This window comes from Rhipicephalus microplus, chromosome 4 (genome assembly GCF_043290135.1).
Source record: "Rhipicephalus microplus isolate Deutch F79 chromosome 4, USDA_Rmic, whole genome shotgun sequence".
NCBI lineage: Eukaryota > Metazoa > Arthropoda > Arachnida > Ixodida > Ixodidae > Rhipicephalus > Rhipicephalus microplus.
The window spans coordinates 156871224-156898214 of NC_134703.1; the positions used below are offsets into that span (position 1 = coordinate 156871224).

The 26991-nt window shown below is 43.8% G+C and overlaps 1 protein-coding gene across 1 annotated transcript in view; it reads right to left on the reverse strand.

The window, feature by feature from the left end:
- LOC119172439 (sodium-dependent phosphate transport protein 2B) overlaps positions 1 to 25936 on the reverse strand; it is a 150120-nt gene extending 124184 nt beyond the window's left edge. Inside the window, exon 1 of the mRNA XM_037423547.2 lies at positions 25796 to 25936. The gene's annotated coding sequence lies outside the window, so the exon portion shown is untranslated. The remainder of the gene's footprint in view (positions 1 to 25795) is intronic.
- Between the last annotated feature and the right edge of the window lie 1055 nt (positions 25937 to 26991).

Genomic DNA, 26991 nt, shown 5'->3' on the forward strand with positions numbered 1-26991 from the left:
GTTCACATCGCTAAGCAGCGAAATTGGCACTTAGAGAAAGAATAGAGAAGCGCAACAACGTGGTTTAATTTTGTTCTGCTCATCGAAGACAATTAGCTATGTTGCATATCGTTGCACGACTTTTCAGACATGGTTCTTGATCACCCAAGAAATTTTCTTCCTGAGATAGTTATTCGAAATATGAAGTGACTGACACCCTCTCTTCCTTTTTCACCATTCGGCTTTCATAACCCACTGCACGATGCCATATCACGCTGCGCGATATCCCTGTCTCCTTCTTTCATCCCACATCATTGCCTTTCTCGTCTCGCAACACCTACGCAGGTAGCGTCTGCTAGCGAGTTTACTGATTAAAAAAGATGCGGACTACTGATGCAGCACTACCACCGTTAACTGCCCACCTATATAATATACATATATATATATATATATATATATATATATATATATATATATATATATATATATATATATATATATGCACTGCATCTTGACCTCCATGGCAATACTGGTGGGAGATTCCTCCTGTGCGTTGCTGAACAATGAAAGTTCACAGCATGTGCGTTAACTCAAAGCGGACTGCAAGCATCTGTGACCAATTGGAGTCCTCTGTCTTTCATGAGTCATTACCCTTTAGCAGCGATTGACAAGTTCCGGTAGGAAACACAGGTCTATCGTGGCGTGCTTTGCGCCTCCCCAGGTTTTTCTCTTGCGCAACGCCACGATGAGCGCTAGCGTCAACGTCGCCGCCAGTGTAAGCGTTAGTGCCAGCTGATTCGCATTTACACATGGTTCCCATCAGCGGGAGAGAGTGTAATCTTCTTCTCTTCCTTCCGTCTTTGAGCATATCTTTCTGGTCTTTGTTCATTTCTATATCTTTTTCTTTCTCTTTCTGGCTATTTCTTTCTCAACCTTTATTTTTTTTCGCTTTCTACTCGTCCCGCCATGGTAGTCTATACGACTGACCCGAAGGTTGCGGCATCGAATCCCGGTCACAGTGGCTGAATTTTCGATGTAGGCGAGAATGGTTGAGGCTCTTGCAATTAGATTTATGTGCACATACAATATTCTAAGGTGGTCGAAATTGATGAAGCACTCCACTAAGGTGTCTCTCAAAACCACGCGGTGTTTTTGGGACATTAAACCCCAAGAGTAAGTTTTTAGCCATATGGAATGCGCGTGGGAGAACATTAGGTTGTAAGCTGGTAACTGCTTTTGCAGTTACCTTTAACTATGCGCCAAAATCAAATCATCCCTAAACTGTAATATTTGGTTATGTTTCAGTAATTACAATCCGGTAACATTATGGGATGCTGTGAAGAGAGGAGTACACGCTTTTCTGAAGAAGGCTTGTGTGAGGGCTATAGTTGGAACACTATGGATGCAGAAGGGCTGTGCTGTAAAGTTGAAAACATAGGCCCGCGTGCTCAGATTTGGGTGCACATTAAAGAACCCCAGGTGGTCTAAATTTCCGGAGCCCTCCACCACGGCGTCTCTCATAATCATATGGTGGTTTTTGGACGTTAAACCGCACATATCAATCACAGTTGAAAATATCGAAAACAAGGACGATGCACACGAAAAGCATCTGACAATTTGATGACTTGATATGTGGAGTGTAACATCCCAAAACCGCCATTTCATTATGAGATACGCCGTAGTAGAGTGCTCCAGAAACTTCGACCACCCGGGGTTCTTTAACGTGCACTGAAATCTAAGCACATGGGCCTACAGCCTTTTCGCCTCCATCAAAAATGCAGCCACCGCAGCCGCAATTCCTTCCCGTGAACTACGGGTCAGCGGACTAGTATCTTATCCAGAAGACCCCCGGGCCGGGAATTTGATAATTTGACCTAATGAAACGAAAATACTAAAAGAAGAGGTGAGAAGATGTAAAGGAGAGGGCAGTGGGAGCCATCCACGCGTGAGCCAAGAAGGGTGTTAACTACGTAGAAAACGATTGCATTAATAATTTCGAGCTTCAAGCTTTCACTTTATCGTATGCATACAAGATGGAACGTTTCCAGCGAATCAATTTCAATTGGTTTCACTGTAAATACCACTTCTCTGTCTGTAATCAATAGATGCGTTGTTTTCACACATTGCCCTCTCCTTTGTATGTTCACACTCACTTTTTTCGTATTTCTGTTTAAATAAATCACGTTGGCAAACGCGTTTCATCTGTGTCATCCCTCTTGTCAGTGTTTTCATCTCTGCAGAGCTGTATTTTGCGCCCTTATTTTGCTATTGCTTCCTCGGGTCAGGTCTAGGTGGAAATACTTCGCAATTGTGGCATGATACGTTACAAAATGCTTGAGCGCCAAGTATTAACTGCACACAACAAAATACTACAACAATTATTGTATCCGATGTAATACATTCCATTTGTATTTAGTGGTAGTTTGATGTGCGTCAGCAAAATATTTGTCACAAATGTATTTACTGTGGCTAAGAGCTCCAATACACTAAAATGTTCGCTCACAGCGTATCTTAAATTCAACCAGCCTTGCCTTTTTTTCAATGAAAGGCCTCACAATCTTTATTTTTTCTGTCAAAATGTAATATTTTCATTTCCTTGTCCAAAATGTCCAAAAGTACCATATGATAATGAGAGATGCCGTAGTGAAGGGCTCCAGAGATTTCGGCCATCTGGTGTTCATTATCGTGCCACTAAATTGAAGCACACGGGCCTTAAGCACTTTCGCGTCCATCGAAAATGCGGTCGCCACGTCCGGGATTCGATTCCGCGACCTGCGGCTCAGCTGCGGAGTACCTTAGCCATTGAACCACCGTGGCAGATAGAGGATAGAGGTTAGCCCAACAAATATATTATGATGTTAGGAAAGCTGAAGTACTCTTGCCTACATGCTGTAGGCAAGTGAAACCGGACATGCTTGGAACAAGAAACACTGCATGCACTTCTAAGATTTCACGTTACTGGAGCTGAAATAGCCGTCTCTACATGCTTACTACATGCTACATGCTCAATCAGTAAACTTGTATAAATATTCATAATCATATCTTGTGCTTTTCTGCTCCAGACATGTAAAAAATATTCATGTATTAGATTGGACTACTAACTAGTCTCACAGGCTAATGGTCCCAATATTTTGTAATCACTTTTGTATGCAGTTCATTGAATGAACACTGATTGATTGACTGGTTGATTGATTGCCTCCTCCCAGTTTTTTACACCACCCGTGAACCATTTATACTATAGGTTGGCATATGAAAATATAGGTTTTGCTGGTGAACATATTCACTTCTTCATCATTTTTCAGGAAGTACTCACGAAACCAGATATCCGTTTTTGCTGTGCGTACTGACCAATGATTACAAGAGCAACAATATTATTAAAACTATATTACTACTAGTACTATTACTACTACTAATAATAAAATAATGATAATACTTGTTCAAATTCAGAAGTCTATTATATGATAATGAGAGACGCCGTAGTGGAAGGCTCCTGTAATTTCGCCACTGGGTGATGTTTAACGTGCACATGAACTAAGTACATGAGCATCTATCCACCCACCGTTCAAAACAAAACAAATAAAGGAGGAAGGGGGCAGAAGGTGGTCGAATTGTGCGACGAATACGCAGTTCCCACGCACGAGAATAAGGCGCAACAAAATGTTATAAACATCATGCAAGAATTAGCGGTGCAGTTGGTTAACAATAAATTTTGAAATACTCCAATACGGACGAGCATGGTCGCTTCTAGCACAGAACGCGGAGACAAATATATGAAAATAAAATACCGGCATTTGTACTCACGCTTAAACGAGCTAACCAACGCCTTTCCATTATTTTTTTTTCCCTAATGTGCAGCGCTTCACTGGTACAGGTAACGCATTGAAGAACTTGACATTGAAATATATATAGAGGCGCGCATGTGAATAAATTGTCTGCCAAATATCTAAAGCTAACCGATATTGGTACGATGTCATCATTCCAAAAATACAAAGAAAGCAGAAGCGAGACAGTTATAACCAAAATGGAACCTAGTTTGCTGCCTTACATTCGCCGAATCGGGCCGATGAAGATTTGACACTAAGAAAAGGGGGCGGGATATTTCATAAGGCCTATAAACAGCAAATGCGGCATTTCAGGCCCTCACGTGCATCCATACGTATTCTAGCAGAATACTCGTCAGTACGTGGAGAATCTGATTGGTATGTCTGCCCGGTGTGAACGGGTAACGGCGAAACGTCCGATAACGGGAATCACGCATGCACTCACCCGATTCGGGTAACCAGGTTCAGCGCTGCGCCGTAGTTTGGACGCAGAGAAGCACCAGAAAGTGGCACAGGTGACTCGTGTCGCGCTCAGCTTGCTCACGTATACACTGTCGCCGCTGCTCGTTGTATCGACGGTCGGCCTCGATTTCTTTTCTTTCTTCTCTCTCGACAGCGGAGAGAATGTCGCTCGCTTTTCTAGGTCGCCGTCCACAAAGGTAGCTACACACACCGGGATACTTGCACAGCCGCCGCTCGCGGAGAGGCTACGCCCGTGGAAAGCGAAGAATGCATCGCGGATGGACGTCAATTAGAAGCCGACCACCCTGGTCTCTATAGGAATGGTGGTGGCTGCAGCTCGGCTGTTTGGGGGCGGAAAAGATGCGGTTTTGGCAATGAGGCAGCGTTTTTTGTTTTGTTCTGTTCAGCGATGGCTGCGGCATGCGCAGGAACGACGTTTTACTTTACTTTTTTGTTTTTAGATTGAAAATCTAAAAGTATTCACCCAATGCTTTGTTTATTCCTTCATTTCACTCCATCGAGAATCAAAGCACAGAATCAATAAACATAGAAGTACCCTTTTATTCTTTTTGTACTCGGTGACCTTCAGATGCAAGGACACACAAAAAAGCCGTGTCTTTGTATTTCTGTGTTTTTGTTCTTACACACCAGTACGTATCTGTGTGGGGCCTTTTTGCGCAAAGTCTCTATTCGGTCGTACATAGGGTGATAACGCCTGCCCGTACTGCGAGCAGCCCTCCACTCTTGCACACATACTCTGTTAGTATGGGTTGAGGTATACCCAGAGCTAAGCAAGGAGCAGTGGAACTCGCTTCTACGCAACGCCGCTCGAGACAAACAATTCCTAACTATCCGGCATGTCTTCGGCCGGGCCGATGGGCTAGACCTGCCACTCGTGCCGTAAGATTAGTCTGGTGAGCGACAAGTTCACGTACTCCCCGGACGTTAAGTAGTTATTGCACTCACAAACTCATCCACGCTATCTTGCGATTACCTTACGCGGCTCAAGATAACTAAACTCTATGCGCAATTTGATGTAACACGAATACATACGGAATGACTTAACTGCAATAATGCACGCGACGAGGTTAAACTTGCGGTTTTGATCTTGCTGTTTACAGACTGTAGCGGCTGGAGTTCACGGCACCTAGCGAGGCCTTCAATGTTTGGTTAGGCCTCGCAGAGTTTTGAGCAAGTGTCGGAGATGGGAGCGCCTAAGTATGGTGCCTACAATACTTACCACAGAAGGCTACATAGACGGCTTCGAGAAGATGGCACCGGACACAGAAACGACGTAGACCACTTGGCTGTCTAAACAAAACTGCGGCTCAGCGAAATCCTCGGACAACTTGGATCTCGATGGCATAGTCGTCTGCACTCAAGCAGACACTTTTGCAGGCGTATAATGTGAGCTACATTCAATTTTTCGTAAATTTGAACTCGAAAGAAGTTGAAGGAATGACGCTTACGTTTCTTTTTCTGAACTTTCTCTTCTCAACGCAAGGTTGCGTTACGTCGCATCGACTTCAGACAGATACATTCTATTTTTTGGACAGCATAAGCTTGATGCCATCTTCTAAGCTGTCAGAATAGACCTATACGATGCTATCTAGAATTGGAACACAGCCGTAGACACATGAGCCCTTCGCCTTAAAATTGGCCGCATCTAAGTATCTGTTGGCGTTTTTCATGACCAGGTCTCCACTTGTGCTGACACTTTTTATGCAACGTGTGAGCTGTAAGCTTGATATAAAATTCTCATTTTTCGCTGATATGACTTATTAATTCGATTTGCAATAAAATATGTAACTTTTACATGTCTGAAGTAAACAATACATAATAAAATAATAAAAAAACAAGAAACATGACAGAAAACACTGCAAGACGTGCTGAGTAGGTTCTGCAGTACTATTGCAAAGGTAATGACACTAGAACGTGTACAATATGCGAGTAATTGTTAACTGACGAAATCAGGTTGCCCCACGCGTTGTTATTTTGTGGTGCTTTCCGAAAAGAGTGAACCGACGTACATTTCGCAAACTGCAACTTACCCTCAATTAATAAAAGCTGTCAGTTCTTCCATAAAGTTCTCACTATTGATATGATGTTCTGTTTGTTTCAAGCATACTTTTAGCGTTATAAGGAAACCAATAGACGAGGATAGAAGACCAAGGCCGCGATAGTTGGCACGTGAGCATTATTTTTTTAAATACAGGTATGCGCTACGTGTTACGCATTGGGAGCAGCCGGTATAGGTCCTTTGCGAAGGAGGCCACGTAGGAAAAGAAAAATGCTTTTCATGTCAGGGTTGTTGCTATTGCGATATGGAGGGTTTGTGTTTGTATACAGATTTCGACATAGATACACCTAGAACACAGAAATGAAATAACTTTGTCGTGTATCACCAGCAGCAAACGTACAAGACCAATGAACCCTCGATCCTGGCGACGCAACCAGCCGGACGTCAGAGAGATTCTGAAGCCTGTCTGAGCCGTAAGGTCTCCCACTGCTTGTAGTTATTGCAAAACTGTTGTGGGTCGGGTCGTCTGGGCGCGTGCCCATAATCATGACGAATGGTCGCTCTTTGCTCTTGCGTATATACATGCGCCGATCGGTATGTCGTCCTTAGTAGTAATTGTTGCATGCAACTGAGTTCTGATGTATAAAGGAAGCAACGATTTGGGAAGAGCAACTTAGAAGACTAACTAAGTTGCACCTGTCTCGCTACATATACACGATAGCTTGAATGACACGCAAGTGATCCCAGCCGACCCTTTGCACCTGCGAAATTGCTGTAAATCATCAAAAGATAGTTATGATGCATTCAACGCTTAGTCACAGGCAGTCGAATTCTGGTTTGCGGATCGAGTGCGTCAGCTAGTCATACGCGACTCATTGTATGCGCACCATTGCAACGGCATATTCAAGAGTGGGATATCTCTGTCTCTCACGTGAGTTCATTAAACAATATTCTGTATAGTATGGTCTCAGTAAGAACATTAGGAACAACACAATTATTTGAAGGCGTGTCTTCAGGAGGATCATAGTTAAGTAGCAAAGGCTGAAGGTGCCTGTTGTTGGACACAACGATTTTTCACGAGACGTCTATCAGGTCGTTTTCAAATAATTAGTTAAACTGTGGAGAGAGTTCTAGCCACATTTAGTACAGGTTTCTTGGGCTACGCAAGACTACTGTTTGCTTTAAGAAATACTATCGAATAAATGTAAAAGCAAGTTGCAGAGCTCATCGCTACGCGGGAGCTTGTTTGCATGAGTTTTTCGAAAAAAGAAATGTTTTTATCAAGAACGTGAAATCAATGACAGCTGCACTGCTCCAGTGGGCCAAGCAACTCCCCTACGGTTAATAACTTTCCTGCATACCATATAGAGTCCTGGCAGGACGTGATGTCGTTTTTTCGCACTTCACTGCTGGCTGAAAAAAAAACATCAAACAAATATGCAGTAGTCCTAGTGAAGAGAAAACAACTATTCACCTTCGTGACGTATGCACACGAGTGCTCAAGGAGTAGTAAAAAAAACGAAAGGAAGCTTCCGCACACGTAAGGGTGAAAGAATTCAGAGAAAGCAGCTCCCTGGTTTGCGTTCTTTTCTCGATGCGTGTGCAAACAGAGTGGGAAGCGATGCTGAAAGCTGACAGGTGCGAACTTGTGACGCCCCATGAATCACTATGTCACATTTCAGGCCAGGTACTGTTTGCATGCCAATGGGGTTTCCAAGGTTGGCACAAGCAAACCACCCGGGTAAAAAATATAGCTCTTACGACATCCAGAGGCAATGACGCTGGACGTGCTAGCCTTGTTAGAGCCTGTTATAGAAGCCAAGACTGTGTAAAAGAACGTCAAGGCAAAAAAAAAAATGTCCTCGTTCGATGCTTCAGAAAGTTACTAATTGAATTTTTGAGAGGGAAACCTGGGACTACATTTAGACAGCGGAGAGAATGTGGCTCTCCGCATTTAAACGACTGCAGATGTTCTTTGGGGAAAAATAAAGGAACACTGTCATTGGTTGTGCTTTGGTGAGGGACAAGATAATATCTGGAACCTGGCGTTATGTGACAATCATTATTCTCTAGAATACTCCAAACGCGCACGGATGTGCAAGAGCAAGAGTAGCTTACAATCTCGGAGAGCAAACCTTCAACCACCTATAGAGCACAGCGTACGGGTAAACAACGGGAAAATGTAGAAAATTTGAAATCGGCCAAGTGAAACAAGCCCAATGAAACCAGCGCTCAATGAAACGCGACAACGCACATCTCTCATTCAATAAATATTCGATTATGATCGGTCCACGCACAACGAATCATCGCTTGTCTACGTCTGGGTTTATTAGCGCACTTAAAAGACCTTTACGTTGAGCACCAACCAACTATCTCGGCTTGGTGCATGACTTACCCTCCTTCGGCTAGAACTACCCTGTATCATTAGTAACGTTATTGTTTATTATTTTTCGCAACTTCGCAAACACACGCGAACACAGAGGAAATGAGACAGCTGTCACCTCGATGGGCTCAATAGAACACATAAGCACCATTACAAGGCAGCAGTATTTCAGGAAAGTCTGCTAGATAATAACGAATATATATATATACATATATATATATATATATATATATATATATATATATATATATATATATATATATATATATATATATATATATATATATATATATATATATATATATCTTCGTAAACAAAAACTCCTCTTCATGCGGTGGCGCTGTGGTGCAATGGGTAAGACATCTGCTTCACATGCATGCGGTCCCGAGTTCGATCCCAGTGCGGAGTGTGGTTTGCATGTTGACCTCGTAGACGGAGAAGATTGTGATATTGATCACCTTTTAATTTCCACAGCACTATGGGCGAGAAACCGCTCTCGAATGCACAAAATACTGCATTTTTACGGAATCACATCAGGGCCAGGTCGCCTACTGAAATGTCACGCGTGACCGCAGGCCGTACCTATCCAAAGAAATCTGACTTAAAATCCCGGCTTATCCGGGTCCCGTCTATTCTGAAGGCCACTTTGAATCGGGCCGGTTACTCTGGAACACGGCTACGGAGCCGCGTAACTGACTATAAGCGGCCATAATTTGACTTGATTTCCTACCTACTGGCGTGTATTCTATTTTACCAGGATTTGACTGAGTGCTAAATGACTGAGAGTTAATTTCGGTGAGGGCCAGCTGAACCCTCACCGAAATTTTCCTGAGCAAAGATCGCTCGGAATCGCCCTCACGGCTCGATCTGAGTCCGAAAGAATCAGACTGTTTTATAAGTCTGTTAGCCTACAATTAGCTTTTTAAATCACGGTGTCAACGCTCTTTCACACCAATATCTGACGTAATCGGCACTCTTCTTGGTGCCTTTGATAGAGTACTTTCGAATACGAGTAATGAGGGCTCGCACATTGTTGAGACCATTATTCTTGAAAAGGATGACAACTTAAGATTTTTTTATCAAGTCATTTTTCTGAAAGAGTTGGAGGGAATGGTGAGGTGCAGACACCCTCCTACCTAGTTCTCGCCTCTGACCAATAAATATGGAAATGTTGTATGAACGACACTGATTTGGAATATGTTTGGGCAGACGTGAGTGTAAGCATGGGTTCAAGTAAGGCTGATAGCAATGCTTAAGATGAGTAGATACGACTATCAACGTTGATGCTATGTCCGTATTTATGTCAGGCGATGTTGACACATGACGTGATCAGTTTGTTCCGCTATGGCATCGGCAAAAGAAAACTTTGGCAGTGCAACAAAGACGTTTTAATTTACAATAAAAGCTCACGTCATCATTTTATCTTGAGGCTCTTCGGAATACTACCGTATTTATACAGGCTTGGTGTGGGCTAGATTTGCCCCTTCCTGATGAGTATAATGCTTTCAGAATAATAACAAAAATGTGACCCCCCCCCCCCCCCCCGTTTATTCACGTCACGAACGTGTACAACAACGGTGTACAAGCCGATTGCCATATGTTGCATAGTTTCACAGTTGTTCGGGGAGAGGACGCTGACTTTTTTTCTTGTAACGTGTTTCTTTTTTTTTTTCAGCAAGATGCTCCAAAATAACCTTATCCACATGATGCAGCAGGTTTCCGTGAGCGCACGTGCCTGTTCGCGATCGCATGCGTGAACAGAATACACCGAATCGTGACGTGAAAGCTGACCTTCACTCCTTCCGCTGGAGTTCACGTGTGTGCCGTATCAGTGGTGGTCAGTTCGCTTTGTTTGCTATCTACGGTGCACCCTTGTGCTCGGAGTGATATTGTGCGATTTCGCTGCTGCATTAGCGCACCGTTCATTCACCTCGGGCCTACGTATGGTTCACTACGTCGTTTATTTTTTCGTCGTTCATCCAGTTATCAAGTGATTCATTGATATAAGGAGTTTGACGTCCCAAAACCACCATGTGATTATGAGAGACGCCGTAGTGGAGGGCTCCGGAAATTTCGACCACCTGAAGTTCTTTAACGTGCCCCCAAATCTGAGCACACGGGCCTACAAAATTTCCACCTCCATCGGAAATGCAGCTGCTGCAGCCGATGATCTCCCGAGACCTGCGGGTCAGCTGCCGAGTTTGGCCAAGTTAAAGAGCGTGGCTCTTTGGGTTAGCATCCTCTTAAGTATTTAGTTCCGCATTAAAAGGTGCATTACACACAACAGAATTTTACAATAGGTGAATTCCTGGGGACTAACGATCATCGGTATATCCATAGAGATGCCCAATAGCTCATGGAATTCAGCGCTTACAAAATGAAGACTCTGTGAATTCGACATCTGCTGCTTACTTGTATATGTGAAAGTTGTTTACTTTAAAATTGTGACTCAGTTCTGTCGGGTGATGTGAGAGGGTAAAATCTCAAGTATTTGAAAAAAAAATTAGAGTTAACTTCATTTAGTTATGACCTATCTTTATCCTCTTTCCGACCGTCATTTCCCCACTTCTGTACAGGGTAGCAAACCAGTTCTGGGTTAAACTCTCTGTCTTTTTCGTTTTAATAATTTTTCTCCTTCTCCGTATCTTTGCAACACCAATCTCTTTTCACGTTCTTTCATTTTTCACTGTGTATTTTGCCTTAAATAAAAATTATTAGGAAAGCTTCGCACCAAGCCAGAAGGAAGTCCGGAGCTCGGAGACCTGATTTCTTTCCTCCTCTCTTGCGTTTCACATTATCTGTTTTCGTCTGTCTTTTTATCTCTCGTTGATCTCATTTATGCGTTGATTTTTATTTTTGTATTTCTTTTTCTCTCGATATTTTCATTATTTCTTCTATTTCTCACTGTTTCCCTCTATCTATTTCACGCTGTTGCGGCTCTCGGCGCTGTTCACCAGTAGTCGCTCTGAATCCCACCGCTGCCACCAGTTGTTGCGGATCTCGGCGCTGTTTACCCAGTAGTCGCTTCGGATCCCAGCGCTGAGCACCCGTTGTTGCTGACCGGGGTCTGCCCGGTCTTTTGTGGTAGCGTGGTGTAGCTTCGGGTTGAGGAAACGAACGCTCACAAGATGGGGATACGACAAACAAACAGGTTTATGGCACTATTTACAATTGTATACAGCATTAGGTTAGGAGTTCACAAACCACGAACGTGGTGGTTGAACCGTTACATGGTTCAGAGCGCCGTCCCGCACTCTGCGGCGTCGTTATAAGCCCTGTCGGGCTCCTCCTTCTTGAGTGGAACACCAATCACTCACACAAAACAGGCGACGGGTACGAGCATGCACGGCCAACGTGAACATCCAATATTGAGTCGTGATCACTGCACTGCAAGGTGGCGCCAGAGGGGCTCTTTCCCGTCGTGTGTGTACCGCTGGTCGAGGGGTCCCAAGCTCCTGACAGCATACATCAAACGGTCCACCGATCTGTTCGATCAATTAGCAGGGCAGTTTGTGGCGGTGGCCGCGGTTTCTTCCAAGGAAGATGCCGTCTTTGTTGTCCTCTCTGGAACGGCTTACGGCGTCGTGGCGACACGACGTCGCATCCTCCGGCTAGTAGGGACAATGCCTGCCGAGCATAGACAGCCGGCCAGTCGGCTACTCGTTTGAGGATTGGAAGAGCGCCGCTCCCCCGTCAGCTCTGGACGCTTGTTCCGAGAGAACTGGGGTTCCAGGCGTGGGAGCGCTGCCCTGCCCGGCTACGCCTCTCAGCGACAGCATGGCGCCTATATACTGACGACGGTCATAACAACGCTTTCTTCCTCTTTTCTTTTTCCATTTGGATACGTTATGTTGCATTCAGTAAGCCAAGCGCACTAGTTTTTGGCTTATGATGATAAGTGATCATCATGAAGCCACTCGAAGAACAAGAGCCAGAAGCGTTCTCTTCGGCACGATTGCACGCTCAATACGCTACGTACACGGAACGTTACGCTAAGCGATCACGACGGCATATGGCAGCCTGTCGCTAAAGTGCACCATACTTAAAAATTGCAGATGTATTCGCTGGATTGGGATAAATGAAGCGAGTCCCTTTTATGCTGCATTTTTACCCGCATCATTTCTAATGAAAGTTTTCTTCTTCTTAAATCTTGCCTTCTTCGTTCGTGCGCTCATGCGTGCGCATCGTACGGATGGCTCAAACGCTCTGCCATCGTTTCTCAGTGAGAACCTCACCTCGCCAGCACGTTTTGCTCTTCGTGCTATTTGTGGCTGCCCATGTGACAACGGAGGCAGTGCCCCAGGAACAAGGTGCTGCTCTATTATTTGGCGCAATCGCGTCCCCCTTTCGCAGGTGGCGTGACAACAACTGCTGATAGCATTGTTACACGTGTGAAAGACAAGAAAGTATGCGACAATACTGCCCATTCTCTTTGCAGCCTTAATAGAAAATTATTCTTTGAAAAAAAAAAAGCCTTGCCTAGAGCAAAACTGTTTCGGGGAAAGTGCTTGATAACAAACCTTTCAAACAGCGCCAACAATTTATAAAAACAATGGGAAGGGCCAAGCAGACGGCTGCTACATCGTTTCCTCGCTCTTCCTCCGAGTTTTTTTTCCGACTTAATTTTCTTCATTGACGATTGTCAATGAAGAAAATTGAGCGACAGATGACCTACGCAGTCATCTGTCGCTATTTTAGGATATTCGGGTGAAGGGAAAATTCTGCGTTTAACAGCTTACATTGCTTTAAGTTACACTACCCGATTATGCTCGAACTTGCGCTGTTTCCTAATATAAGAACCTATGACATACACCACACACTTCAGCAAAGATGAGTTTTTAGTACTCCTAGCCACGTTCCAATCAAATATGCCCACATGCTTCTAACGATATCTGTGGTTGTGCGTCCAAAAACCAAGATATGATTACGAGAGAAGTAGAGGAGGGCTCCGGAAGCCTCGACCAGCCGGTGTTCTTTAGCGTACTGACATTGCACAGTACGCAGGCCTGTATCATTTTGTCTCCAGCGAATCGCGAACGTCATGACCAGTATTCAACTCCCGACCTTCCCCATTGCTTTGAAGGTATACTGTAAAGCATGTAGTGATCGAGACCGGCCTTGCCTTTTAGTATAGGTAAGTCCTTGTGCCTCGTTGGAAAACAAATGCTTGTGGCCCGTGTGCTTAGATATCGGTACATAGCCCCCCACTACGGCGCCCATTATAATCATATCGCGGTTTTGGGACGTTAAACCACCGAAACTATTATTAAGTTCTTCTCTCTCTGATATTGCTAGAAGATGATGTCAGAGCTATACATTAATTAAGCCCGCTGTGAATGTTTGCCAGCGGTAACGTTTCTTCCCACCTTGAAATTCTTTTATTTACTATTCATGACTGTTATAGAAAAGGAACGATTATGGCTGTTACAGTGTGCGTGCTTGCGCTCCTTCAATTATGATTATCATAAAACAAAGGAGACGGATCAGAGGAATCCAAAGGCATGACTAAAAGACGCAGGATCATGAAATTGACTGCAAAAGAAAGAAAGCAAAGCAGGTACGCAAGAACAGCGCGCAGATGCAGAATCATGCGACCGGAAATTAGCCGGACGCCTCGGATTGTTCGTATTTTATACAGGAACATCCAACAGTAGTGAACAGTTGGGTGCCGCAAAACTAATACATAATACGGTGATATCGTTACGGAAGCACCTGGGAGAAGGAGGGCCTCGGCGCCGAAAGACAATACCTGCCAAATATAACGCGAAGAGTTCTTTTTTTCACAGGTGACGGAAAGCATGATCTGCTCAAGCGGACGCTCCGTCGCCATTGCTATTTTCGGGGAAAACCTATAAAAACACAGCATAGCAGTCGGGTACACTTTGTCTTTATTTTTATCTCTCAAATTACTTATGCTCATGATTGCTTGCATGTGTGCAGATGGTTTTCCAGGTGAAGAAAATATCTGGGAGCACGTGTCTCTGTCCTTATCCGTAAACACGTATAGATATGTAGTTCACGTGCTGCCGGAATGATTGTTTGCCTGACACAGATACATTCGCACCCTTCTGTCCGGGTTCAACTGATGCCGCTTCTTCCTGTTAACAGGGTGCGTGACGCAAAACACTTAATCTGGGCGTATAATGGGGTTGTCTGGTTTCCGAGAACAAAAGAAACAGACATGCTGGGGCCAAGTGATGTCATGGTGATCGAATGATAACGGTCAAGTCAATAGCCTCTCAAGTATTCTGCAATATTATCATCATTATCATTGTCATCGTCATAAGCCTGACTACGCACACGGCAGGACCAAGCTCTCTCTCATGTTCCGCCATTCAACCCGGTCCTGTGCTTTCTGTGGCCAGTTTATATCTGCAACACATATGACGCGGAATAGTGATTTATAATAGGAATTCAACAGAGGCAGAAGAAGAAGAGGAAGAGTTTTTGTGTTTTACTTGCGGAAACCAGCATTACACTATGGCAGACACACTAGAAGGTTCTGGACATTTAGTAGATATTTCAACACAAAGTACAAAAACAATTGCAATTGAGATGGGGCGGGAAAAAAAAGGGGAGAGTGAAGCTACGTTCATGTAGCTTGACCGGATTACGCTCTCACTATCCAGCAGTGGATTCTCTAGCAGAAGCAAATAAAATTTGTACACAAAGGCTCTTTGAGTTTCAGACAAAGTTGATAAAAATAGCAGATACTTTTGGCAACGTAAATAAAACATCCACACAAAAAAGATAACAGTAATATTTGTTGCAGATTTCACGTAGCATGAAAACTGCGTGCAATATCGGAACCACATGAAACGATGCAGCAAACGAAAGCAGAGAACTATACGAAAGAGCCCGTACAAGAGATTGCTCGAAACTACATGCAATTTTAAATCGCCAGGACAAATTATTTATTGCCTGAGAAACACTAGACTGCATCGTCTGCAAACCATATATTTTTTTTGTTCGTGATTGTGGTACGTGTCTAATTTCTTTGTGCCACAAGGAGTGTTGGGTGGCAAATTTGAAATTGTGTGTAGGGTATTTGTGTTTTTAAGTAATTCGGATATAAAAGAAGATAGTCGCTTGAATTCATTTATTTGCCTATCTAAAATTTTGACTTTTGTAAATAGCGCAGATGAGTTAACGTCACATGGCTGGGTGGCAGTCACACGTAGAGAATTTTTATGCATAATAATGAGCCTATACAGAACTCTCTGATAACATTTTTGCCCCACGAGATGACAATCCGCAGTTCGGCAGCGGTGCACATTGCACACGTAACTAAAAGATATCTGTCTTTCCAGACTTTGAAAGTTTCAAGCTGCGAGACGTGGACCAAGGGATAATTTTTCCAAGATACTTCCAGCCGGCGGACCCTCTATCTTCGGGCGGGTTTGATCGGCTACACCCCCGGTGATAACAAGGCGATCGGCATCGTCCGCTTGGTGGCGGTGGACACTACGGCTGGCTTCAAAAAGCGCCCCCGGACCTACCGGCGTTTGCAGTTCGGCAGCGGTGCACATTGCACACGTAACTAAAAGATATCTGTCTTTCCAGACTTTGAAAGTTTCAAGCTGCGAGACGTGGACCAAGGGATAATTTTTCCAAGATACTTCCAGCCGGCGGACCCTCTATCTTCGGGCGGGTTTGATCGGCTACACCCCCGGTGATAACAAGGCGATCGGCATCGTCCGCTTGGTGGCGGTGGACACTACGGCTGGCTTCAAAAAGCGCCCCCGGACCTACCGGCGTTTGCAGTTCGGCAGCGGTGCACATTGCACACGTAACTAAAAGATATCTGTCTTTCCAGGTGAGGCTTGCTGTTTTTCTGTTTGTGTTGCCAAACGTGAAACGTGTGCACTGCTGCCGAGCGAAAACTGCCCTGCCCAGACTTTGGATCTGTTTGTTTATTGTGAATAGTGTACGTTTTTAGATATTATGACTAAAAAGCAGGTTGACGATCTGCGGAGTGAATTAGCCGCTGAGTTACATGAAATTAAGGATACATTGAATGAACTTAAAGGACTGAGGCCTGATATTCAGGAACTCAAGCTTATAAGAGAGGATTTGCAAAAAATTCTGCTTGAAAACAAGGAACTGAAGTCACAAAATGCAAAGCTGACGCGCAGGCTGGAGGAGCTAGAGCAATACCAGCGATCAAACAATCTAGAAATCAAGGGCATACCTCTTGACAGTGAACCAATATCAGTGGTAACAAAAATTGGCGAACTGATAAAAGAGGACATTGAAAAGCATGACATAGACGTCTGCCACAGAGTTCCTACTGCTAGGCATGACCAGTCCAACATTATTGTTCGTTTTGTCCGCCGAGACAAAAGGAATGCAATTCTTGCTAAATCAAAGAAGACGAGACTAGACACAAAAATGCTTGGATTCGACAAGCAGAATCCAGTGTTCATCAATGAGCATTTGACGAAAGAAGCTAAGCAGCTGCTCGGAGCTGCCATCAGAAAGAAAAGAGCTGTTAACTGGAAATTTGTGTGGACAGCTGGCGGAAAGATTTTCGCACGGCGAAATGAAACCGCACCTGTGCTTCGCCTAATCTGTTTGGATGATGTTGATAAAATGGTCGAGTGAATGCCACAGTCTAGCTGAACACAATTTTGTGCACTAATTACTGACATACATGGCTAATTCCGGTTTCAACTGCTGTACTTATCACGATTATGACTCGTTTAATATTTCTGTTTCTAAGTTAAATCCAAATAAGTTCATGGCAGCCTTGCATTTAAACCTACGAAGTATTAGAGACAAAGGAGATGACCTGCGAGAATTTCTTGAAAATATGGACATTAGCTTCAATGTGTTGATGTTTACTGAGACATGGCTAACGCAAAGTGAAAAGCCGCCTCAATTAGAAGGGTACACATACCAAGGCATCACACGTACTAATGGGCGTGGTGGCGGCGTGGCTATGTATCTTAGAGAACATCTGCAATACGAAGTGATTTCAAGTTTCACCACTACTAACGAACATATAGAATGTCTTACGGTATGTTTGAAATCTTTTTATGTATGTGTCATATATCGGCCCCCAAACGGAAATAAGACGCCATTCTTTGAATTCACTGATGAACTATTAAACTATCTAACTAACACTGGTTCAAAGTTTCTGATAATGGGTGACTTGAATATCAACATGCTGGGAAATGACACTAGTGCGCGTGAACTTAAGCGAACTCTATATGCTTATGGCTGTGAAAATTTTATCAATCTAGCCACTCGTATTACAGCGGATAGCGCGACGTTGCTAGATGTCGCCATTACAAATGCACCTGGCACAAGTAGCTATGCTGGCCTCTTATCAGTGGACATAAGTGATCATTTGCCGATATTTTGTTTCTTGCCAATGACAAATGATAAAAGCATAAAAATGGGCGTGTGCACATATCGGAATATAAACCCAAATTCTTTAGCTCATTTCCGCTCTCTGATCCAAAAGACAAACTGGGAACCGATTTTCCAGCAAAGTGATGTAAATAAAGCATATAACAATTTCTATGCCAGTTTCATGTCATGCTACGAGCTAGCCTTTCCTATTAAGACAACTAAGCGTACCCGGAAGAAAAAGATTAGAAAGCCATGGATTACGCGGGCACTTTTAAATAAGATTGCCGCTAAAAATAACATGTATCATTCTTTCGTTAAGACGCGTGACCCACAAAAGTTTGCTGAGTTCAAAAAATATCGAAATAAGCTCAATGCAGAACTTAGATATGCTAAAATCTGTTATTATGAGAATTTGTTCTCCCAAGTAGCAAATGACAAAAAGAAGTTCTGGCAGGCGGTTAACAATCTTGCTCAAAGAAAGAATGACGCAGCGCCAATAGTTGTAACTACAAATCAAGGCATCCTAAATGATGACGAAGCCGCTAATATGTTAAACCACCAATTCATTCGTAGTGGAGAGTACAGTTCGACTGTGCGCTATGAACATCCAAGTGTAGATGCGTATAAAAAAAAAACCAGTTCAAGTAATTCTATTGTACTGGCACCAGCTACGGAGCACGAACTGTCAAACATCATGCGTAACCTAAAAAACAATGCAGCTGCAGGCTACGACGATATCAAACCAGCTGCCGTGAAATATGTAATGGATATAATTTGCAGTCCTTTAACCCACGTCATTAACTGCATGCTCGAACAGGGTGTGTTCCCAGAAGCACTCAAGCTGGCTAGAGTGTGCCCGGTGCACAAAGGTGGCACAGACTACACTTTTAATAATTACCGCCCTATATCGGTATTACCAGTCATGTCAAAGATTTTTGAGACAGTCATAAACGTTCGCGTTGATGGTTTTGTTCAAAAGTACTCTATTATGTCTGACGTGCAATATGGGTTTCGAAAAAAAAGATCCTGTGAAGAAGCATTACTTTCTATAAAACATGAAATAATAAATAACATTGAACAAAGATTATACACCATTGGTCTTTTTCTAGATTTAAGAAAAGCTTTTGATTCTGTGAGCCACGCCATTTTGTTGACTAAGATATATGATTGTGGGATAAGAGGGATAGCACATGACTTGATTCGAAGTTATCTACAAAACAGGTATCAGTATGTATCTATTAACAATTCCAAATCTACGAAATTAAAGATACTACAAGGCGTCCCGCAGGGATCTATACTTGGACCCTTGTTGTTTAACTTGTACATAAACGATCTTGCTTATATACCATATTCCCAAAGTGTAATTATGTATGCTGATGATACAAATGTATTTTTTGCTGGAAAGTCGCTGCAAATGCTACAAATTTCAATAAATAATTACTTAAAACTACTTATGTCGTGGTTGCACAGCAACCAATTGCAACTCAATGTCAATAAAACAAAATACATTATTTTTGCCCCTATTAACAAGCCGATCAATTTTAAGCTAGCAATACTGTTTCAAAATGTGCAAATAGAACAGGTAGAGGCTCATAAATTCCTGGGCATATGGTTTAGAGGCGATATGTCCTGGACGACACATGTGGAAAAATTGTCCGCTGAACTGAGTAAAATCACGGGATGCTTTAATAAAATCCGGGATCTGATACCGCTCTGGCTTAAAAAAGTATTATATTACTCCATGTTCTACTCTCGCCTTACATATTGCATGCTAGTCTGGGGTACAACATACTCAAAGAATTATCAGAAATTGATAATATTGCAAAAGAGAGTCCTTAGATGCTTTGAAAACTACACAGGTAGGCTTCGAGATTTGCGAACGCATGATTTGTTTATTAAACACAATTTGCTAAAAGCTAACCAAATGTACTATTATAGAATATTTCAGCATATAAAAAAGAACAAGCTCTACACAGCTAAATCACCCCAATCAAAATGTCGTTATTCTCTACGCAATGAAACTAGGGTAATACCGAAGTTCCGAACAGCTTATGGCCGGCAGCATATAGGCTACCAGGTTCCGCATTTAATAAATCACCTAAGCCCCCTTGATTTTAATACTATGTCGAAAAAATCTATGAAACTGTATATTATAAATCATCAATTGGAATATGTATGATGCGTATCTTTTTTCGTGTCATACTGTTATGTTTTTTGTTTTTTTTTCACAAATGAATAATGCCATTCACACTCGTTGCCTATGTTATATTTTACTGAAGTCAGTATATTTTATTCTGTATAATAATAATCTTATGTATTTTGCGACTGTTTATTGTGCATATTTCTTTGGTATTCCGGGCTGCTTATCCGGATTGATTTGATTTAACCTACATGTTATCTTTTTATCATGTATTATTCATCAGATGGTCTGTATACTGCTTATATGATCTTTAATTTCATATGAATTTCTGTGATGAATTTTGTATTGCCATATGTACCGCTGATGCTGAGTGCCAACAGGAGTGGGAGCCCTTTGTCAGGCCTTTGTAGCCTTTTGCTCCTGCTCCTTGTTTCTGTAATGGAAGCAAAATAAACTTCAAACTTCAAACTTCAAACTTCACAATAGCACTGCAGGTGTCATTCGAAAGTAGTGTATATAAAATTGGTGTGATGGACAGAGAGAAAATGCATACACTTCCTTAGTATGCCTAAAGCTTTCGAAAGCTTAGTGCAAAGGTATTCAATGTGATCCTAAAGGATCAACTTGTGAAAAATTACTCGCAGTGGTTTAGCTACAGGATATACTTGAATGACAGTTACTGAAGTGTACGACGTCTCCTTGGTTACATGGTAGGGGTTTCGGGGGAGATAAATTAGGTTTACTTCCGCAATAGTGGATTAATAGCGAGTTCTTGACAGACCAAATATGTAATTTCTGCAGTATGCGTTTTGCACACTGTGCTGCATTAGCATATGTTCCGACTATAACGATGGTGCTGTCGTCTGCATACATGATGTAATTCGGTGAGATTTTCTGTGTTTACAAGATCAGTAATAAAAATAATGAATAAGAGTGACTTTAAAATACTGCCTAAGGAAATGTCACCTTTAATGCACACCTGTATCTATTTAGCACACCGGAGTCTATAGTATTTGTCCTGCATCGAAATGGGATCGGTGCTGTTGGTGTCTCACCTGCGACTGTCTAGTTGACAACCTATCATCGCAACCGTACTTGATGTTCGAGGTCTTCTTCACACTCCTATAGAAGCAATTGAACAGCATGAAATCACGGCAGCAAACTTAAAGATCCCAAGCTATGTAGCGGGTCGAATTATTCTAAACGTAGCGAAGGTATTCAGAGAGTCTAGTTTTAGATGCGAAAAACCTTATGCCGGGGGCTGTGTCCTTTGTCCCTCAGTTCTGTGGCATCTACACCCCCATCGCGCATGCACGTCCCCTCCCCCTTTCTCTCCTACGCTCTCCCTCTCTCGCCTTGCAGCGCCTACGCATCCAGCCTCTGCTAGTGAAGTTTTTTTATTGAAAAGACCTGACTGTTTACGCCCCACAGCCGTTCACTGGCCATCCCACACATATAGTCACTGGATCTTGACGTTCAAGGTAGTAAGGGTAGATGATTAATTTTGTGTGTTGTTGAACAATAAAAATTCACAGTGTGCACCTTAACTATAGGCTAACGGTGGGCCTCTATGTTAATGGGCGTCTTCTGTCTTTCATTACTCATTAGCAGCGATTGACATATTCCAGTAGGAAACACCGGTCTATCGCTGCGTGCTTTGCACCTTTCCAACTTACTGTCCTGCGCAATGCCACGATGAGCACCATGCGTCAACGCCACCGGCAGTGTCAGTGTTAGCGGTAGCACATGCTCTAAGTAAAGTGCACGGTCTCCCTCTCAAACGAACCATCTTTTCGCTGCTTAGCATGGACACATAGTTCCCCAGCGGCAGATTGTGGACCTTTAGCGATTTATAGAAGTATGAAGCGCACGCGTCATATAGGCCTGCTATAGATCTTTAAAAAAAAACGCAAAAAATGTATTGATTATATACTTTGACGGCGGTCTCCCGCCGACCCTACACACAGGTTGTATGTGTTATCAACTCATCTTTCCCACGTCCTCGAGAATTCGTCCGTGATATATGAGCTGTACTTAACGTTTAAAAATGAGAAAGTTCATGCGCTCAATATCAACAAAGTGAGACTCAAAAGTTGATGTCAATGAAGTTATAGTTCCATGGAACTTGAAGGTATGTGAGTATTAAAAAAAATGGCAGCATATCCACGGAGTGAATGATAAAGAGTGAGTCGAAGCATTCGTCATCCATTCGTTCTTGCTTCCGTCCGTCCATGCGTCCGTCTGTGTGACCGTCCATGCGTCCATCCGCCCGTCCGTGCGTGCGTCTGTTCGTGCGTCCGTCCCTGCGTTCGTCCTTGCATCCGCCCCTGCGTCCGTTCATGCGTCCGTCCATGTATCTGTCTGTGTGTCCGTTCGTCCATCTATTCAACACTCCAAGTACCACCATCTCGCATCTTTTCATCATATATTCACCATATAGAAGCACCGCGATCCAGCGGACATTCCAAGGACTAAACGAGAGGTGGCACACGCAGCCTTTCTTACGGCTTGCGCTTCGTATCTACTTCCCACCTTTAACCACCTCGAGTTCATTCGTGATATATACTAGTTCATTGTATTCATGGCACTGCGGCTCAACGCTCGCTAAACCTTTCTAAATCTAAGGAGGTTACACCCAGCGAGTGTAACGTAGCAACCCTTTCTTGTCAGATAGTGCTCAATGTACATGCCAATGGCTGCTAAGGAGGAATGAGGGACAGGAGAATTCGGCTTTTAGTTAATGCGCACGCTGCGAATTTTTTGTTATTCAACAACGCACAGAAGAAATCTTTCAGTGGTACCACCTTGGACGTCAAAATGTTATACTTGTTACATACTACAACGGCTACGAGGGATGAACGGGTGCCGCTATAAAGAGCTTCGCCCCTAAAATGATTCAAAAAATGCTTTGATAGAGCCCTCTGAACAATTATGCCTTACATGAAATGAAGTTTACCAGAAAACAAGACTGTAAACTTAAGATGTTGCAGGCTAGTAATTCAAACGTGCTATTTATTTCAAAAAGTGAGCTACAATTTCCTAGCTTTAAAAACTGCGCAGATAATATTCCTGTCGTGCCCTGCCATGGTGGTCTAGTCGTAGCCAAGGTACTGGGCCGCTGACCCGCAGGTCGCGGGATGGCATCCCGGCTTCGGCGGCTGCATTTTTGACGAAGGCGAAAGCGCTGTAGGCACATGTGTTCAGATTTTTATACACGTTAACGAACCTCAGGTGGTCTAAACTTCCGGATCTATTCGCTACGGCATCTCTAATAATCATACGGTGGTTTTGGGACATGAAACTCCACGTATAGACCAATGTTGCTGTCATGTAAGAGTTAAGGTGGTTCATGCAAACCTCAGTTTCGCAATGGTTGCTGCATTAGTTCGTGTGCTCGATCAGATGCGAAGGGCTTAGGTAAGATTGCTTAGACGTCGGTGGTTTTCCGCTTGCTTTACATATTGCAATAACAACTTTAAAGGGGACCGTAAGCGTGTTTCCACAGTTCTGGTATAGCAGCAATGGTCCGCACAGGAGTGAAGCACTATGATACTCCCTCAAGCGCCGTATTCCGCATTAACGGTAGTACATTGGCACGAGTTCGAAGCGAGAAGAATGGTGGTCTGATGCGCGGGCAGTCTTACACTAGCAGTGTTGATTGGTGCTCTATAAATGTACGGTAAATGCGGCAGGTAAGACCAAATCTCCAAGTGTCTATACTCGACCCAAGCGTAATACACCCAAGTGGTGCTGCCACAACAGTAACAATGTGGCTTGTACTTGCCTTCTTGAAGACTCTGCTCTCGCCACTTGCCCATTAGGAAAGCGAAGTCACGCTGTTCGTGACCCGCAAGGAAAACAAAGAAAGACACGCAAGTCGGATGTTTGTTATACGCAACAGTTGTACCTGTTTTCAGGGAGTGTCTCTTTGGTTACCTTCGGCGGGAGCAAAGGTTATGCTTTAAAAGCAGAGGCACCGCACGAGGCATGGTTTTCTCCTTCAACGGCCTTCATTACATACATATTGCGTATCGTTCTTTGATTAAGCGCCGCGCGCCAGGCCCGTGCACCCGCCCCCACTTTTTAATAAAAGTTTTGCTGTGCCATACAGATCACCAAAGAACAATGGACCACATTTACCTGCCCAGCCCCCACTTCAGATGATGGTGATGCTCCCAGCAGCTCCCCCAGAAAAAAAATTCTGCCCATGCGCCTCTACACACGGGTTCCTAAATATTAGGAAAGGCGTTCGTGCTTGCAGCGTAAACAAATGATTCTTGAGAGCTCAGTGGCCAAAGGGAAGTCATTAAGAAAAGAAGTGTAAGCAGGCCGTATGACCACCATGGTTTTGGTACAAAATAACTCCTCGAAGGTAGCTAACTGCTTTCAGAGGGCAAGAAAAATTCGAGGAGTATTGAGTGTAGTGCTGCGTTAGCATTCACGTGTTGTCTTTATGTTTGCGTAATCTCAGTTTTTGCGAGACACACTTAGCGGCAGCCTGCTCGAAGCATTCTCTTGCCGTTGTTGGTGCTTTTCCTTGAGCCAGCATTCTGACGGCGGGTGTTCGCGGTCATCGAATGAAACTCGCTGATGGTTGCATGGGCGTGCTCGAAGCGGTGTGATTCTCAATAAGGTAGAAAGCATATTACAACATATAGAGCCTATAAATGTGTGAATCTTTCATCGAACATCGCTCTGTTAAGTTATGTTTATCGACTTCGACGCAACTTGACCGTCATTTTTCCGGTGCTTCTCCGCAATCGCTAGTTTATTTTAGGCCAATGAAGCAAGTACCCCATGCGTGACAGGCTTGGTCTGGTGTGGGTACAATGAAGAAAAAATTAGGCATTATAATTTTCGCGTTCTACGTGTTGAAGCCTCATTATGAATATGAAAGCGCCCCGTAGAGCAGGGATCCGCATATTTAGGCAGTCTCATGTTCTTTAATATGCGGTGACGTCCCATATGGTAAACGGGCCTCTTGCATTCTACCACCATGGAAATTATATCAACGCGGTTGCGTTCAGATATCAACCACAGGAGAACCAAGGCAGCACATAAAAATTTGTAAAAGAGACGAAAGTCGAGGACACACATCCAACTTTATCAAATTACAAGCGTATCATAGTGATGTTTCCGATACGAAACCAATGGTTTCGCGTTGACAGACGCTGTACTAGGCACGCTGGTTAAATATTGATCTGGTATATAATGCCTGAACGTGTTCAGGACTCTAATAGTAGCGTTGCCTCGACTTCAATGTTGAAATATAGCAAACCTGGCTTAAAATCAAGGATCGAGAAAGCCAGCTGGCTTTGCTCGACCAAGCCCAGCGGGCCGCAAAGGACAGTGGAGCCCTGCACTGAGGACCCCACCCACTTGCCTAGAAACCTTTTATACAATCAAAAGAAAGTTTCTTGTCTCTCGCCCTTTCCGACGACGCGAGAGGTGGGCACCACGCCATTGCATACAACACTCATAAGCGCCATCAGCATTGAATGTGCATCGCCCTTTCCGAGTAGCTTGGGATTTACAACACACCCGACTACACACTCATCTTTGTGTGTAAGCTACGCGGTGAAACCTCTACATCGTTTCTAGTAGCGAAAGGAAAGACGTGCGAACATACTCACTTGGTTCGTGACTATATGCCGGAGCTGTGTAGGCGTTACGGGCACGGTAGTGTCAAATTCTGGCTGTATGGTCCGGGGGAAAATCCTCTCTTCGTGGGCGAGCTGAACAGATGACAACGCGCGGACTGATGGCAGGCTCGTTTGGTGCCGCGACGCCACTGTGCTCTGCCCTTTTAGCACGCGCTCCTGGAAGACTCAGGGGTTGCACGCGCGAAACGCGTAAAAACGAGAGTGTGCCGCAATCGGCGTGTGCCGCTTTCACGAGCGTGCCACCGCGGTCGGCCTTGCGGCAATCTTCTCATCCGTGTAAGACGACCTCCTCGCCTCCGTCCCGTTCGCTGTCATGCATGCGAATGTTTTGTTTTGCCTTTACCACCTGTGAGTGTACCCGACGTCGCGTGGGCAACAAAAAAAGCAACCCCTCCGGCGGCAACCTCCTTTCCAGGCTAGGCACTCATGCGGATGAAGGATTTCTGTGGCACGTCGTATTATTGAATGTGCGCGTGGAACTCCGCCAAGGGTCGACTCTGTCCGGGACTGCCTCGGAGGAGATACACGGGCACAGTGGTCTTGCCGTACGAAAAGAAACTCGTTCTGTTGGAGACAGCTGCGACTGAAACCAAGGACTCAGCTTGGTGTATAGTGAGGCAATCGAACGACCAGGTGGAGTATATTGTGACAACACCCAACACCGTGGGGAGCCTTCGCTGCATCGACCAGAAAAAAGGTGACGGCGACTGCCACGACTATCATCATTACGACGATGACAACAACAACAACAACAACAACAACAACAACAACAACAACAACAACAACAACAACAACAACAACAACAACAACAACAACAACAACAACAACAACAACAACAACAACAACAACAACAACAACAACAACAACAACAACAACGACAACAACAGCGAGGCATTCTATGTGCATTTGTGATAACTTAGTTGGCTTTAATAATACAGCAAGGTATGACGCGTTAGAATCCACAACTCGAAATTCTTAAATCTGTTCTATATCTATAAGGGAGGAGAGATATATATTATAAAGACTTAGTTTATTCAGCCTAGTTAGAGCTAAACTACATTGATGATGACATTTACAGAGGACGAAGATGTACAGGTGACGATGATATTGATGGAAACATAGATAATGAAGAGGATTCGCTTGTCGCGCTCACGCTAATTCCCACA